Source organism: Schistocerca piceifrons, chromosome X (assembly GCF_021461385.2).
Source record: "Schistocerca piceifrons isolate TAMUIC-IGC-003096 chromosome X, iqSchPice1.1, whole genome shotgun sequence".
NCBI lineage: Eukaryota > Metazoa > Arthropoda > Insecta > Orthoptera > Acrididae > Schistocerca > Schistocerca piceifrons.
The window spans coordinates 689949736-689966762 of record NC_060149.1 but is presented as its reverse complement, the minus strand read 5'-3'; the positions used below and the strand labels follow the sequence as shown (position 1 = coordinate 689966762).

At 48.3% G+C, this 17027-nt stretch overlaps 1 protein-coding gene across 1 annotated transcript in view; it reads right to left on the bottom strand.

Moving 5' to 3' along the window:
• The window catches only part of LOC124723222 (apoptotic protease-activating factor 1), a 282007-nt gene that overhangs the window by 178790 nt on the left and 86190 nt on the right, over positions 1-17027 (bottom strand). The window lies entirely within an intron of this gene.

The window sequence follows — 17027 nt, the reverse complement described above, 5'->3', positions numbered from 1 at the left end:
TGCCCTTGAGCTCTTCAAGTTGTTTTTTGACAGTTCTTTTTGTAGTACCAACGTACACCTCCCCACAACTACATGGAATCCTACAAATTCTAGCTTTTTCCAGTGGTTGGCGAGCATCCTTCGACGACTTTAGGTGATCTTGTATCTTCCGTGTAGGTGTGTAGATTACCACAATGTTCTGCTTTTTGAGGATTTTTCTTATGCAGTCAGGAGAAATTGAATGACATTTGGATTCCGGTGCTGAACAAGATGTGTACCAGTCTTTCACCATGGAATGATAGCAACAGTAGATGACGGCAGTCAACAATGGCCGATTGTGCTTGCATATTCAAAACTTGTGACGTCATGCCACTGGTCGGAAGCTCACGGAAGCAGAATTTTGCGTAATTAGTAGCAAGCCAGGGTGTGAATCAGACATTCAACAAAGCTACGAGCCCCCGTGAAAATGTCCTCCACAGATGGGGACGAAACGTCAGGTTTTAAAGTGAAATCCATTTGGCCATGGCATAATAGCCCACAACATTTTATTAACTGTGACATTTCCGGCTGTGAAAGTTCACATATTACAAAAAAGTGTTGAAAGTGTTTTGTCACTTAGTACTGTTTGGTCACTGATAACTTTTTCGCCCTGTGTGATAGCTTTCTGAATGTGGTAATTTTCTGCTGTTGTTAAAGATGGGTACAGATGGTTACTGATGTTTTAGGATTTGGGGGTCTGTTTCTATGCCACAGGGGTGGTGGTTGTTTTCAATGAGATGGTCTGTAAAAATGCAATGTGTGCTGCAAATTTTCAGTGTTCTTAAATATTCTAAGTATCTTACCCTGAAATTTCTACATGTCTGACTGATTGATTGATTGAGAGAGTATGGGACCAAATGGTGAGGTCATCAGTCCCATGATACCAAAGTGGGTTACATATGAAAGAGGGTCCACTAAAAGTGAACGGATTCAGTCAGAGGAGTCAAATTATAAAAGAATGAACATTAAACACACACAGTAAAAGCATAAAAGGTGAGACCAAATCTAAAAACTTGGCCAAAAGGGGGGGGGGGGGGGGTGGCAGTCATGGGGTCACAGACCGTGAAGACTGCAAAAGGAGTCCCAAGCACAACCAACCAGCCCCTGCTCCAAGACTAATGGAGAACCTTATATCTGGAAATAAAAACTGTAGTAACACTGTTCATGTTTAAGTCGCACTTCACTTAGCGTAGACCGGGACTGTGTCCTAGGCATGCTTAACTGACTGGGCACGGCCCGTGCTGTCGGAGTAGTTGTTGTTGTTGTTGCTGTCATGCCGGCAGAGGTCGCGTCCGAATTCTCGCGTGCCCTCTGGTGGACGGGACTCTACTTGAGGCAACTACCGTCCGTGACGCGCCGTGCCAACGTACGCCTCCCGCGATCTTTCTGGTGGCTACTACACTCCTCCTCCTTCAGGGGGTGAAGCCACTGTGATCCACTGCGTCGGAAGGTGGAGCGTCGGGCCGGAGCGATGACCTCCACATCCATTGGATGGCCGGAGTCGAGGGGATCTGCCAACCCTCGAGCCGGAACCTTCGAATACGGCTGGAAGTGACCCACACGAAGAGGCCCCGTCGTCGCACAACCGGAGCCCGGGACAGAACGGGCGACAAGCTGTCGAACTCCGGATCCTGTTCCACCCCGGGAGGGGCAAGACCCAGTGGCGGGGACAAAGGGGAAGGGATGACCACAGGTGAACCAACCTCCTGAGAAACCGGGCCTGCTAGGGGGGACCGGCTCTCGCTGTGGCATCTCGAACGATGGTGATGCCGGTGCTGGAGCTACTGGAGGCTGCCAAGGCTGAGAACCATCGCAGTGCGGCAGAGGCACAGCGGGGAGAGGAGGTAACGTCTCCTGTGAAACCAACACAGGTGCCAACAATGGGGAAGCCGGTGTCCGAGAGGACGGAGGGTGGGCGCCCAAACATGGACAGAGCTGATTTTGGTGACGACGTACCACCCGGTCCCCCGCCTGCAAGGTACAGAGCCGGCGGCCATTTCGGCGAAGAACCACCGCTGGTATCCAACGTGGATTGCGACCAAACCCACGGGCCCAGACTGACATACCCAGTGGAAAGCCAGGTACTCCGTTTTGTGAAGACTGGCGAGGACCAGGCCGGAGGAGGTGCAGCAGAGTCCTAGGTTGACGCCAATGGAGGAGCTCTGCGGGGCTGCGTTCTCCCATTGGTGTGGTCCGGTATGATGTCAACAAAAACGTCAATGCTTCCTCCGCAGGAAATTCGTGCACATACTTTTTCATCTGCGTCTTAAATGTGCGCAACATGCGCTCGGCTTCCCCATTCGATTGTGGATGGAAGGGGGGAGAGCAAACGTGCCGAATACCGAAGCGCCTACAAAAATCCTGGAAGGTCTGCGAAATAAACTGCGGTCCATTGTCCGAGACCAGGGTGATTGGCAGACCTTCCACAGAAAAGATTTTTGCTAGTGCCTGCATTGCAACTTCTGAAGTGGTTGAGGAGCAGCGAACCACATATGGGAATCGGGAATAAGCATCAATGACAATGAGCCAAAAGCCATTGAGAAACGGGCCCGCAAAATCGATGTGAACACATTCCCATGCTTGGGTTGCCGGCGGCCATGAAGAGAACGCTGCCCTGGGAGATGCTTGTTGGCTCGCACACTGGGAACAGGCGGCCACCAAGTGCTCAATTTCTCTGTCAATACCCGGCCAGTACACATGTCTGTGAGCCAAGGTTTTAGTATGGGAAACACCCCAGTGCCCCGCATGTAATAACGTGAGGACCTCCCTTCGTAAACTTGCAGGAACAACCATGCGAGGAGCTGTATCATCGGTAGCCAGAAGGAGAATGCCTTCCAAGACCGAGAGGCGGTCCCGTAGAAGAAAATAATTACGAAGAGGGTCCGAGGCCCGGCCCGTAGGGCGGGATGACCACCCCTGCTGAATGAGGCGAACTACTTGCCGGAGAACCGGGTCAGCTGCCGTTTCCCTGGCTACTCGAGAACTAGTGATCGGGATGCCATCAACCGCTTGGCGGGACGCCTCATCCAAATGAAAACACATAATCTCCTCTCGATCGAACGTAGGATCCGGGCCCACCGGAAGATGGGAAAGAGCGTCGGCGTTGGCATGCTGTCCTGTAGGGCGAAAATGAATGTCATAAAGGTACTTAGGGACGAACAAGGCCCAGCGCTGTAGTCTGTCGGCCGCCCTATCCGGAATCTGAGAGGCGGGGCCAAATAACGATATTAACGGCTTATCGTCAGTGATTAACTGAAACTTCGTGCCATACAAGATGGGGTGAAACTTGGTAACAGTGTAGACAATGGCCAAAGCCTCTTTTTCCACCTGGGAGCAACGGGCCTGCGCGGGACTAAGCGTTTTAGATGCAAACGCGAGTGGTTGCTCGGAACCATCTCTATTGCGATGGGCCAGGACCTCCCCCACCCCATACTGCGAAGCGTCTGTAGCCAGGACCAACGGCTTATGGGGATCAAAAGTAGCCAAACAAGGGGCTGACGTGAGGAGGCCCTTCAACGAGGTGAACGCTCGCTCGCATGCAGGTGAGCAATCAAAAGGAACACCCTTGTGCAGAAGGCAGTACAGGGGGTGGGCTATAGTGGAAGCCCTGGGAATGAACCGGTGGTAATAGGCTATCTTGCCTAAAAAAGCTTGTAACTCTTTCAGCGAAGTGGGCCGAGGAAGGTTGACGATACCTTGGACCAAACTGTCTAGTGGCTGGATACCGTGCCGAGAGATGGTGTAGCCCATATACTCAATGGATGGTTGAAAGAAGGTTGACTTATGCAGGTTGCAACGCAAGCGCACAGACCTGAATTTGAGAAAGAGGGTGCGAAGGTTGTGCAAGTGTTCCTTCGTGCTGCGGCCTGTGACAATTATGTCATCCAGGTAATTAATACAATGAGGAATTGTCGACATGATATGCTCAAGATAACGCTGGAATATCGCCGGGGCACTGGATATTCCAAAGGCCAACCGCTGGTATTGGTAAAGGCCAAACGGGGTGTTGATGACCGCGAACCGTTTGGAGTCCTCATCACGTGGTATCTGATGATAAGCCTCCGACAGATCAATTTTTGAAAAATATTGGCCTCCCGCCACACCGGAGAACAATTCATCAGCACGAGGCAAAGGATAGGTGTCCACCACCAATTGTGAATTAATGGTGGCCTTGAAATCGCCACAAAGACGTAATTTTCCCGAGGGCTTCCTTACAATAACGAGGGGCGAAGCCCACTCACTGGAAGAAATGGGAAGAACGACCTCTAGGGCTGTCAGCCGGTCTAGCTCTTCCTTTACCTGAGGGCGGAGAGCCAAAGGGATCTGCCTCGCGCGTAGAAAACGCGGGCGAGCCGACGCCTTCAACGTTAAGTGAGCTTCAAAATCTGAAACACGCCCCAGGCCCTCCTCAAAAATATCTGGAAAGTCGGAGATCAAAGAGTCCAACGATTGGTAGGGAACGTCTTCGGAGACCAACTGTATGGTGTTAGCGATAGAAAAACCGAAAGCTTGAAAGGCATCCAGGCCAAAAAGGTTAGCTGAGCTCGCATCACGGACAACAACAAAAGTAATAGGCCGAGTGACTGATTTGTAAGTCACGTCGGAAGTGAATTGACCCAGTAGGGGAATGAACTGTTTACCATAACCGCGTAGACGCCGGTAAACTGGCGCCAACGGGGGCGATCCAAGGTTGGAATAAGTTTGTGCATTCAACAAGGAAACTGCCGCGCCCGTATCGACTTTCAGTTGTAACCGGCGTGACCGAACCGACACCTCGATAAAGAGTTTGCGTGCCGATGCGTCGGGAGCCTGGCCCAATGAAACTTCCTGAATGTCAACGTCCATGTCCTCAGTACCTGCTTCCTTCGATTCTTTTGAGGCTGAGTGGCAAACTTTAGCAATGTGACCTTTTCTATTACATTTGAGAACAAACGGCCCAACGCTGGGGGCACTCTGACCGATCATGATGTATATAGCACGACGCACAGGACGGCAACAGGGGCCGGCGGCCGGAATTCTGCTTACGCGCCGTGCGGGAGCGGCCGGATTGTACCGCTCGCATGTCGTCCACCCCTGACACAGTGGACGCGGCCACGCCGCCCTGAACCTCCGCGACGTCGCACCACGCTTCCAGCTGTTGACCTGCTGCGTGAGAGACTTCATACGATTGAGCAATGGACAGGACTTCCTCGAGGGAAGGGTTTTCTAACTGCAGGGCCTGTTGCCGGACCTCCCTATCAGGGGCCGAACGAACAATGACGTCGCGTACCATAACGTGGGCGTACGACTCTCGCAACTGCTCCTTGACAAAATGACACTTGCGAGTAAGACCGTGCAGGGTAGCGGCTCACGCCCGGTAAGACTGATGGGGCTGTTTCTTGCATTGATAGAACTCGACCCTAGCCGCCACAACATGTGTGCGGCGGCGATAATATGAAGACAGCAATGAACACAATGCGTCAAAAGACAAGGATGAGGGTTCCTGCAACGGTGCTAGCTTCCGCAAAACTTGATACAGCGAGGGATACATCCAAGACAAGTAGAGAGCACGACATACCTCCGCATCTGCAACATGAAACGCCTGGAAATGCTGCCAAAGGCGTATGCGTCCCAATCCTCCGCCGTCTCGTCATACGGGGGAAAGGGAGGAGGGAATGGCGCCGGCGTGGAGAGCAACGGCGGAAGCACTTGTTTCATTGTGGCCATGAGTTCCGTCTGCTGCGAAACCGGAACAATGACGCAACACGCGAAAGAACGACCCTACTCGTTGCCAATTGTGTAGTAACACTGTTCACGTTTACGTCGCACTTCACTTAGCGTAGACCGGGACTGTGTCCTAGGCATGCCCGATGTTAACTGACTGGGCACGGCCCGTGCTGTCGGAGTAGTTGTTGTTGTTGTTGCTGTCATACCGGCAGAGGTCGCGTCCGAATTCTCGCGTGCCCTCTGGTGGACGGGACTCTACTTGCGGCAACTACCGTCCGTGACGCGCCGTGCCAATGTGCGCCTCCCGCGATCTTTCTGGTGGCTACTACAAAAACCACTTTCACGGTGGATCATCTACTAATATTAAATTTAAGGAAGCAGGAAAACTATACTTAGCATGAATGGTTGAGATCTTGTCAGTCTGGCACCGCAACCACATTATGGGGGTGGGTCGTCAGATGTGTAAAGGGGGAATCCTTGCTTCCGTGAGGAAACTATCAACAGGACTAGTGTGAAAGGCACCAATAGCCAGAGGCACCCCACAATGATGGACATGGTCAAGGAGTTTCAAACTGGAAGGAGCTGGTGAGCCATAAAACAGATTACCATAATCGAGTCTGGACAAGAACAGAGCACGGTAAAGATGGAGAAGAGTGGAAAGGTCTGCACCCCCAGATGTGTGGGCTGGGAGGTGGAGAGCATTAGGCTTCCACATGCACATAGCCGTTAGGTGATGAATGTGGGGCAGCCATATCAGCTTGTTATGAAAAATAAGGCCCACGAAACGGGACTGTGCTACAACATCGAGGAGCTGGTTGCCTAAATAAAGTTCTGGATCAGTGTGTACTGTGAGTCGATGACAAAAATGCATAACCTACATTTTGGAGGGGGAAAACTGTAAGCCATGGGTGGTGGCCCACACAGAGGCCAGTCAGATGGCGCCTTGGAACTGGCACTCAGCAGATGCCACCGAGTGGGAGCTGCACCAGATGCAAAAATCATCAATCTACAATGCCGGGGTAAACAGAGGTCCAACAGAGGTCACAAGCCCATTTATGGCAATGAGGAAGAGTGTGACACTTAGCACAGAACCCTGTGGGATACCATTTTCCTGAATCTGAGGGGTGCTGAGTGAAGTGCCAACTCGAACCCGGAAGATCCGGTAAGATAAAAACTCGCGGATAAAAATCAGAAGGCAACCATGGAAGCCCCAGTCATGGAGGGTAACCAAAATGTGATGGCGTCAAGCCATGTCCTACCCCTAACGTAGGGCAAAGAAAACTGTGACAAGGTGCCAGTGGTGAGTAAAAGCCTGTCAGATGGTTGATTCCAATCAGAGTGGATGGTCAGTTGGAAATCGCCCTGCCCAGAAGCCACACTGATATGGTGACAAAAGGCCCTGGGACTCGAGTACCCCACATAATCTGGAGTTGACCATCCTTTTGAGCAGTTTACAAAGCACATTCATAAGGCTAATGGAGCGGTTGCTGTCTAGAGACATTGGGCTTTTCCCAGGCTTAAGGACCAGGATAACTATACTGTCTCACCATAGTGACAGAAAAGCACCCGTGAGCCAGATGTGATTGAAAACCCTGAGGAGCTGCTGCCTCTGGGGAATGTCCAAGTGTTGAATCACCTGATTGTGAATGGAATCTGGTCCTGTGCTGTGTCTCATGAAGAGCTAAGAGCCTGCTTAATTCCCATTCAGGAAAAGGTACATTATAGGCCTTAACATGGTGCAGGATGAAATGGAGGGGGTTATGTTCAACTCTGTGTTACTGCTGGAGAAAGGTAGGAGGGTAAGAAGCAGATGACGATGTCACCACAAAGTGTGTTGCAAGATGTTCCGTGAGGACCAATGAATCACTGCACACAGCTCCTTGGAGGTTCAGACCCTGGACAACTGACTGTTGCTGGCGGCCCAGAACGCTACGGAACTTTGACCACACCCGTGATAAAGAGTCATATGTCTCCAGGAAGGAAACACAGTGCTCCCAGCATTCCCTTTTACTCTGCTTAATAAGGTAACTAGCCTTAGCTCGGAGACACTTAGAAGTGAGGTTGGTCTGGGAGGGGTGTCACTTAAATCACTGCAGTGCCCGTCAGCAGTCCTGGACAGTGACTGCAATGTCCTTGGTCCACCACGGTACCGGCCGATGACTAAGGGGCCCCTGTAGGTAGGGGGACAGCAGTGCCAGCAGCATGACAAAGAGCAGCAGAGGTGCCTTGCACGACTGCATCAATGGAATTCGAGAGGGAGGTGTCAAAGAGGCCAGCTGACATGTATAAAGGCCAATTAGCCCTGTGGAATACCCAATGTTGGGGCCTGTCTGCCTGGCGGCAGCAGGGGAATGACAGTGTCACTGGAAAGTGGTCACTGTCACAAAGGTCATCAAGGGATGACCAATGTAGGGAAGCCATGAGGGCAGGGGTGGAGATCGTGAGATTGATAGCTGAGAAGATGGATGCTATGAGCGGCATTGAAGTGGGTAAGGGAGACATTGTTGAGGGGGAGACAAATCGAAGTCCATGATAAGTTGGTTGATTATGATACCCTGACCTGTTGAAGTGACACTCCCCACAATGGATGGTGGGCATTGAAATCCCCAAGGAGGAGAAACGGGGGAGGGACTTGCTGGATTAAGGTAGATAGTGCAACATAAGCAAGTGACCGACCTGGAGAGAGGTAGACATTGCAAAGGGTGATTGCCAGAGATGTTTGCACTCTAATCGCTATCACTTTCAAGGTGGTACATAGGGGGATCCAGTCACTAAGGACATCGGAGTGAACCAAAGTGCAAACCCCACCAGATGTTATCCCAGGGCCAGCACGGTTCTAGCAGAACATCTGATAACCACAGAAAGTTGGAGAGTGGTCATCACGGAAATGCGTTTCTTGGAGAACAAGACGTAACTCAGAATAAGAGGAGACAAGATGTTGAATTTCCGGTAGGTGACGATAGTATCCGTTGCAGTTCCAGTGGATGATCGTGTGACGTGAGTCAAAGGTAGGCATCAAGGAGCTAAGGAGGAGGTCATGTCACCTTGTCAGCAGTTGTAACCAACAAGGATGGGGTGATATCCATAAATAATATGCCAGACTCAGGTTGCGAGAGGGGAGTTGGCACTTCCAGGGGCACTGGGGGCACCTTGTCATGGGATTTATGTTTCTTCTTCATCTCTTTCTGAGGTGGAGGAGGGCAGGACACGGAGAGTACAGGTGTCTGCAAGATCAGGGACCAAAAGAGAGTAGGAGAACTTGGGGTGCACAGATGGTGCGCCTCGTGGCTGAGTGGTGGTGAGAGTCTTCTGGCCTGAGAGATGCCAGGGAGAGGGTTCCTGGGAGGGAGCCTGTTAACTGGCAGATGCCAAAGAAGAGGGGCACTCGGCCAGGGAGGGGGAGTGACTCCCTGATGGGAGGTCGTGGGAACTGCAGGTGAGGTGGAGGGGAGAGTGGGGTGGGTCTGGGGCAAGGACGAGGGAGGAGGAGGAAGAGGAAAGGAAGTAACAGAGGTAAAAGTTGAAGATAGTGACATTGGATGGAGTCTCTCATACTTTTGGTGAGCCTCAGTGTAAGACAGGCGAACCAGGGACTTGTATTCTGGTATCTTCTTTTCTCTCTTGTAAGCTGGGAAATCAGGTGAGCAAGGGAAGTACTGGTCAGCACAGTTGACGTTCACAGGTGGTGGAACACAAGGGCTTCCCTTGTGGACTGGGTGGCCACAATCACCACACAAAGGGTCTGCCGTACAACGGGAAGACATATGCCCAAAGCGCAAGCACCGAACAGGTGGAGGGATGTACGGCTTCACATCACATCTGTAGCACACACTCTTGACCTTCTCTGGGAGGGCATCCCCCTCAAAAGCCAGAATGAAGCCACCAGTATCGGTGCGGTTGTCTTTGCATCTTTGCAACCCTTCTGCACACATCAAATAAAACTAACACCATGCCACTCCAGATTAGCCTGGAGTTCCTCATCAGTTTGCAGGATGAGTTCCCTATGAAAAATGATGCCGTGGACCATATTCAGAGATTGGCGAGGAGTGATAGATACTGGAACATTGCCAAGACGATCACAGTCACAAAGAGCTGTAGATTGGGTGGCAGAAGAAGCTTTGATCAACAGGGAGCCCGGCCACATCCATAGACTCCACTTCACCAAACGTGTCCTTGATATTTTCCACGAAAAACAATGGCTTTGTGGCAGTGAAAGTGACTCCATTCGTCCTAGTACTGACGAGGTGATGGAGAAAGGGTTTTAACCCAAGACGGTGAGCATGGCTCTCCTCCCATGGGGTAGCCAGGGAAGAGAAGGCTACCAGGTCATACAAGGCAGTGTTTAAGGATCCTTCACCATTTGAAGAGGCGGCCGTGTGAGAACGGCCAGATTTTTGCAGCTTCATGTGCCAAGCATCCACCCACTCCGACCAGGGGCTCTCCCCATGGGCGCCACCCAGCCACAACAAGGACCATCTGGCACAGCGACTGTTGCTGGGAGTTCCGATGCTCCAAGAAGACAAGGAATCACTCCTTGGCAAACACGGGGAGGGAACAGCTCAGGTTTAAGTAGTGTGATCCCTGTGTTGTCAGGGGGCTTAGCCATATGGATACATAACAGCCCCACCACACGGACTGGCTACACGTGCGGGTGACCTAGCAGGGTGGAAGGGGGCTACAGTGGGGAGGGGGTAGAAGAATCCACACTGTAGATGCTAGGGAGGGAGTTCTTCTCCATATGGCTCACATTAAAAACAGGAAATTTTGAAAAACCACCAGGCAAAAGGAACAAAATTGCAACCAATACAGGAAACCAGGGGAATAGGCAGGTCGATATAAATCAGAACACCAAGAGAGGGGAAGGAGGTTGCAACAGGGAAGGAGCAGGGATAGGAAGGGTGGAGGCAGGGAGAAAGAAATGCAGCCAGGGAATGAAGAATGAGCTGCAATAGCTCAGGGCCCCACGTGCGCCAAGCATGAACTCACGAAAGAACTGTGGGCCCCCTGGGGGTTTTTTACATGTCTGTTCAATGTATACTGAATCACAATGTTTGCAGTTGTTGCAGTGTTAGGCTTTTTTAATCTTTTCTGCACAGTATTGTTTGTTTTACATGTCACAGTTATACTGTGTTTCCTCATGATGTTTCCCATTCTGAGTGTTATTTTGCAGTCAAAGGTTATGGTGCACCATGTCTTCATCTTTTATGCCTTGTTTATTCTCTGTTGTGTGTGTGAACTGTGTCAGTTTTCTGATGTGTTTTCTGTTGTGACGTCTAGGAAATATATTTTGCTGTCTCTTTCAGTTTCAAGGGTGAAGTAGATTTTTGTGTGAGCAGTACTGATGTCTCTGCATAACTGTAGCATCTGGTCATGTGTTTCATTCATCAAGCAATGTATGTCATCAATATAATGCTACCTGGGCACTTGTGACCCCAGTTGTTTCTGTGAAAAAAAGCCAGTGATACCAACATGTTCCTTTGTACTGGTTTGGTTTTATTATTTCTTCAAAGATTTTGATTTCAAGGTGGTCAAGAAAGATGTTAGCCAGCAGGCCACTTATGGGTGACTCCATGGGGAGTCCTCCCTATTGGACATAGAAGTCATATTTATATCTGAAAAATTTTGTCCTGTGATTATCTTCAAAATAGTTGAGACTTCTTGTAGCTATGGAAGGACAAGCTACAGTGGACTCAGTACAATCCATCTATTCCATGCAAAAAGACTCTGCATAGTATTGGACAGTTGTCAGTGACCTGTACACTATAACTTCTGAACAGTGTATTGCTGTAATGACCCACTCACGGCTGCACCCTCCTCACAGTTTAAGTGTCTTGCAGAATAAATATATTTTAGTTAAGATTGTGTCACCATTATTTACTATTTTTGGACTGTCTGTTCCTATCTCCAAGCAGTGACTCATCCATGGCGATTAGGATTTTGAACCTACAGTGCTATGTTCTTCCGCCAACAAGGGAGACATCATTGGTTTACTGAATTATCATGTCTTTGCCACCACAAGTACTTCTTCTGACACATGTGGTTCACAAACAGGGGCAATAGATTCAGCAACTGCTGCAGAGCAGCAACAACAGCTGCACCTCAACAAACTACATCTGCACCCAAATTCTGAGAATTTCATGGCTAGCAAGAGGACTGGGCCGGCTGTTGGGCTCAAATTTGAAGCACATTTCTCTGCCTATGGCATAGCAGGCACAAAGCTTATTTCCTTTCTAATGTGGGTTCTGAAGTGTTTCGGTTGTGTAAAAAGCTGTTTCTGGACTTGTGGCCAGAGGATGCTGATTATGAGTTGTTACTTCAAAAGTTAGGTGAGTACTTTGCACTAAGGTGCATGAAGCAGCTTACAGAGACAAGTTTTTTAGGTTCAGGGAGCAACCTCCTCAGACAAATAAACAATGGGTCATGGATCAAGAAGGTCTTATCAGACACTGCAAATAGTGTTCATATGGACTGTGCTATATTTACATCATGCTCCATGGTGCAGTTACCCAAGATGTATCAGATGTGAGTATACACTCTGCTATTTTGAAGATACCGAATCCTGATTTAGAAACTGTGCTTTCTATCATTGAGTCTCAGAACAATGTAGATGTACCAGAGGTAGATTTAGAGGCTCCAGGCATTTCTGCAGTTCAAAGTTCTACATGCACTCAATTCTCTATTCAGTCAGGAATCAAGTGGCAGACAAAGCCAAGTGTTAAAAACAGTCAGTCACGCTGTGCACGTGCCCATTTGCAGTCTAATACAAGGATGTTGTGCCCGCAGTGCTTCACAGAATACGACCATAAACAGTGCACGGAGGCAAAGTGCTTTTCCTTTGGCAAGTGTAGACACATTAAAACAGTTTATTTGAAAAACCACAATGCTAGGCGACAGTCAGACTCTAGTTGACAATGTTCCTCAACAGAAGTAAATGTAGTATCAGCTGAACCAGTGCAGGAGACACAATCAGTGGCTCACCCTTCAAATAAAGAGAAACATTCACAAGTGATTCAATGCCAGAAAAATGAACTATATGTGCATTTGCACGTGTCACATCTTTCTGTGAAACTACAATTACAGATGATTCCATAATGTTTCTGAACATAAAAACTTATTAATTTTTAGATACCCATGGCTACTGCAGCCTAATGCCCCTCTGTCAGAATATTCCAGTACTGGGCATGGGCAGCCTGCCTGCAACACTTTGTAATGTTACTGAAACTGAGTAATTTCTTGTCTTGTGTTCGCAGGACAGCCCACACATTTCTGGTCTGGACTCAATTGATTTGTTTGATATGGATATTCTGGACAATGGACACCAATGTTATTGTGCCGACTGTGTTAATGAATTGTGTGCAAATTAAAGAAATCTATTTCAAGACGTTCGGTAACAAGCTAAAGACTTCAAGGTAAACGTAACTTCAAAAGATAATGTGCAACTTGCCATTCATGTCAGGTTGCTCAAGAACTGAGATGATAGCATGACAGTCGTGTTACTGACCCGATTTCAGAAAGTCATTGGGCATTCCCCGTTAGTTATTAAAAAGGTGTCAGGTGGTTTACGGGTATTTGCACACCTTAAATCTTCAGTAAACCCACACACAGGGATGCCTCAGTCCGACAAACTGAAGGACCAGTTTGGGACAGGATCACTTCTTCTCCAAAACTGACTTGCAAGAGGCATACCATACTTGCACTTACTCCTGAATATGCAGTCCTAACAGTTCTTCATGTATAATGTGCACTTGGAAGGAGGGAAGGAATAAAGATGGGGTTTAATGTCCTATTGACATTGAGGTCATTAGAGATGGAGCACAAGATCGGATTGTGTTAAGGATGGGGAATGAAAGCAGAAATGCCCTTTCAGAGGAACCATCCCAGGATTTGTCCGGAGCCATTTAGGGAAATCACTGAAAACCTAAATCTGGATGGCCAAACGTGGATATGAACTGTTGTCCTTCTGAATGCAAGTCCTGTGTGATAACCACTGCACCACCTCACTCAGTAATGTGCACTTGGGTTTATACCAGTTCCATTGCCTCCCATTTGGCAATGCATCAGCTTCTGCTAGATTTTTGGAGCAGTTAACAGTTAAGATTTCTTCATGTGAAATCTATTTATATGACATTGTACTGTCTGGATGCACACCAGCAGAATATTCAGTCAACTTCAGAGTGTTTGTTCCAAGTTCTTTTTGAAATGGGCTTAAAGTGCAATAAAGTGAAGGGCGCATTTTTCAATATAGAAACTGAACACCAGGATCATGTAGTTAATGCATAGGGCATCCATCAGGCACAATCACACTCTCTGGCGATCGGGGATTTGCCAGCACCTAGTAACTTAAAGTGATCATGGGCAAACTGATGTATTGCATCAAGTTTATTCCTCAAGCAGCACAAATTGCAGCTCCATTGCACCAGCTGCACTGAAAAGTTGTTCCTGTCATGCGATTCAAAGATCCTCAGGACGAATTTCAGCAACTTATGGACACTCTCCTCAGTGTTCGTTGTTTGGTCCACTTTGACCCAGACAAGCCTATTGTCTTAGAAGTTGATGCATCATCCAACACGATTGGAGCAGTGCTCTCCCCAGTGGTTCTTTTGACAGGCCCATTGCCTTTGCTTTCAAAACTTTAAACAATGCTTAGAATAATTACAGCTAGATGGAAAAGGAGGTGCTCTTTACTACTTCTGGGGTCACAAAATTTCACCAGTATTTGTTTGAGTCATGTTTCTCTTTCATCACTGATCACAAGCCACTGGTGCCTTCGTTCAGCCTGCCAAGCCTTTCCCACCGTGGACAGCACAAAAATTACAATGTTGGGTTCTGCTGTTGTCGAACTTCCAGTATGAATTGTTTATTGGCCCACAGTTCAAGATTCAAACACTGACTTGCTACCATGGTTACCAGTTGATACAGATTGTGTATTTGATTCATATGAGGATTCATGCTTCCAGATTGACTCGCAGGGTCATGACACCCTTTACAGGTTTCTAGTAGACTACCTACCATCCTATGTCACAGGAATCCACCTGAGTACCAGCTCTTCAAGTGCTCTTGCAATATGTTCGAAATTGGTGACCTTGCAGCTTAAAAGAAATCCACCATCCCCTGGCACATGCCTCCAGTGGGAAGTGTTGAAATCACTGCATCAGGGTTGTTGGGGAGTGGTATGCAACAAGCAGCTAGCTCAGCCTGGACATAGCACCCAAATTGAACAGATGACCTCCCATTGCACTGCTTTTGCAGGACACAAATCTGCTCCACTGCAATGGTTTTTTGAGTGTCCATGACCAAAGGGGCCATGGCAATGGCTACATGTGGTTTTTGTGGGACCTTTTTGGAATACATGATGGTTGCTGGTGGTAGATTCTTATAGCACGTTTCTCTTTGTAGACCCAACAAATTCCACTACAACCACCAGTACAGTGTCAGCTATCACCTCCATTATTTGTATTGGAGGATTACCAGAGGTAATTATTTCTGACAATGGACTACAATTTACGTTGGCTGACTTTGTACAATTTTGCAATGACAACAGCATCCAGCATATCACTATGGCGCCATTTCAACCACAGTCAAACGGCGAATTCAAATGTATTGTATGCATGTTCAAGATGCAAATGGGCAAGCTGCATTCAGCCCACACATGGTATCAGGCCTTAAAGAAATTTTTGTCATCCTACCACTCCTTGTCTCATGACAGAAAGCTGTTGGCAGAACTCTTATATGGCCAGTGTCATCATACACTTCTGCATCTCCTGTAGCTGCCTTGGAAGCCATTCATTCCACCATGCCCTACAAGATTCCAGCCCCAGGACAGCATCTGAGTGTTTGGGAAAGGCAGGCATTGGGAGCAGGATGTCATGAAAGACATTTCTGGTGGATTGTCATATACCATTCAAGGTCCACTGAGGCTGCACCAGTGTAATCACAACCAGTTGCAGCATTCTTGGATTCATGATTCTGCTACAGAATTTTTGCTCACAAACCCACTGCTCTGCAGATATCCACAGCTTCATCCCCAACTCTTCATCCAGCTTGGTCATCACCTCTTGTCGAGGCACCAGCGAAGACCGCTGTGGACCAACCATCTCCAGTGTCGCCGCCGGTCCCACAGCCTGAGGTAATGTCTTCAAATGTCCCACCTGTGGGCATCCACCAGGATATCCAAAGGGATCATGCAGCTGTTGTTGTTGACCCACCCACAGTAGCAGCATCCCTGAACACAAAAGTGTACGCTGTGGTTGATCTTTCAGCTGGTAGTCACAGCTACTGTCAAGGTGTATACCCAGGTATGGACAGGGATCTGCTATCGGCCACAGGTAGAGATCTTGTCCCACCTTACATGTCTGAAATCAGACCTTTCTCTGCTGTCTGTCCATGAACCAGCAGTACACAAAAAACGGTGTGAAGGGGGGGGGGGGGAGGGGGGAGAGAGATGTGGTGTCATTGATATATTGAAGCGCAAGTCTCACAGTTGGTACGACCACTGACACCACCAGGAGGAAAGTCGCTGGTTGCCAGAGACACCAACCAAGACAAGACCTACAGCCACACCTTCAAGGAATAGTCAGTGCGTTGCCACTGTCGGCAAGTATTTATTTTTGTCCGCAGAGCTGAGCAGCCAGTTTGTGTTCACCTTTAAGTCTGATTATTATAGAGATTATCAAGTGTGCTACAGAGTTATCAACAAGCTGCGGTGGACTGTGTACAGTCCGTCTATTCCACACAGAAAGATTCTGCATATTACTGAACAGTTATCAGTGACCTGGACATTATGATTGATGTAACAAACCACTCACAGGCTGCACCCTCCTTGTAAGTTAAGTGCCTCACAAAACAAATATATTTTAGTTAATACTGTGTCATTATTATTTGCTGCTTTAGGACTGTCCATTCCTATCTCTGAGCAGTGACACAACAGTAACTGAGTCCATAATTAAAATAACATTGTGGTTTATATGACATGTAGGAAGTCAAATTGATGGTACAAGGACAAACAAAGATTCTGGATGAATCACAAGAGATAAGAAAAGACCAATGATATGTATTCTACTGTGGATTTTGTATATCAGGCCAAGTAATCAGTATTCTAAATTTGATAACACAGCAGCTTAACTGAAATATCTGTCAGGTCACTGAGCAATGACTATAATTGCCCCCACAACTATTGCTGAAGTTCTCCTTCATTTCTGCATGGGGCAGTACAAGTGCACAATAGTGGAAAGGTCATAGTAAAAGTTGTTTGCAGTGCCTTCCAGGAAATGCTTATTTTGATATCTCAGTTCTGGAATGATACT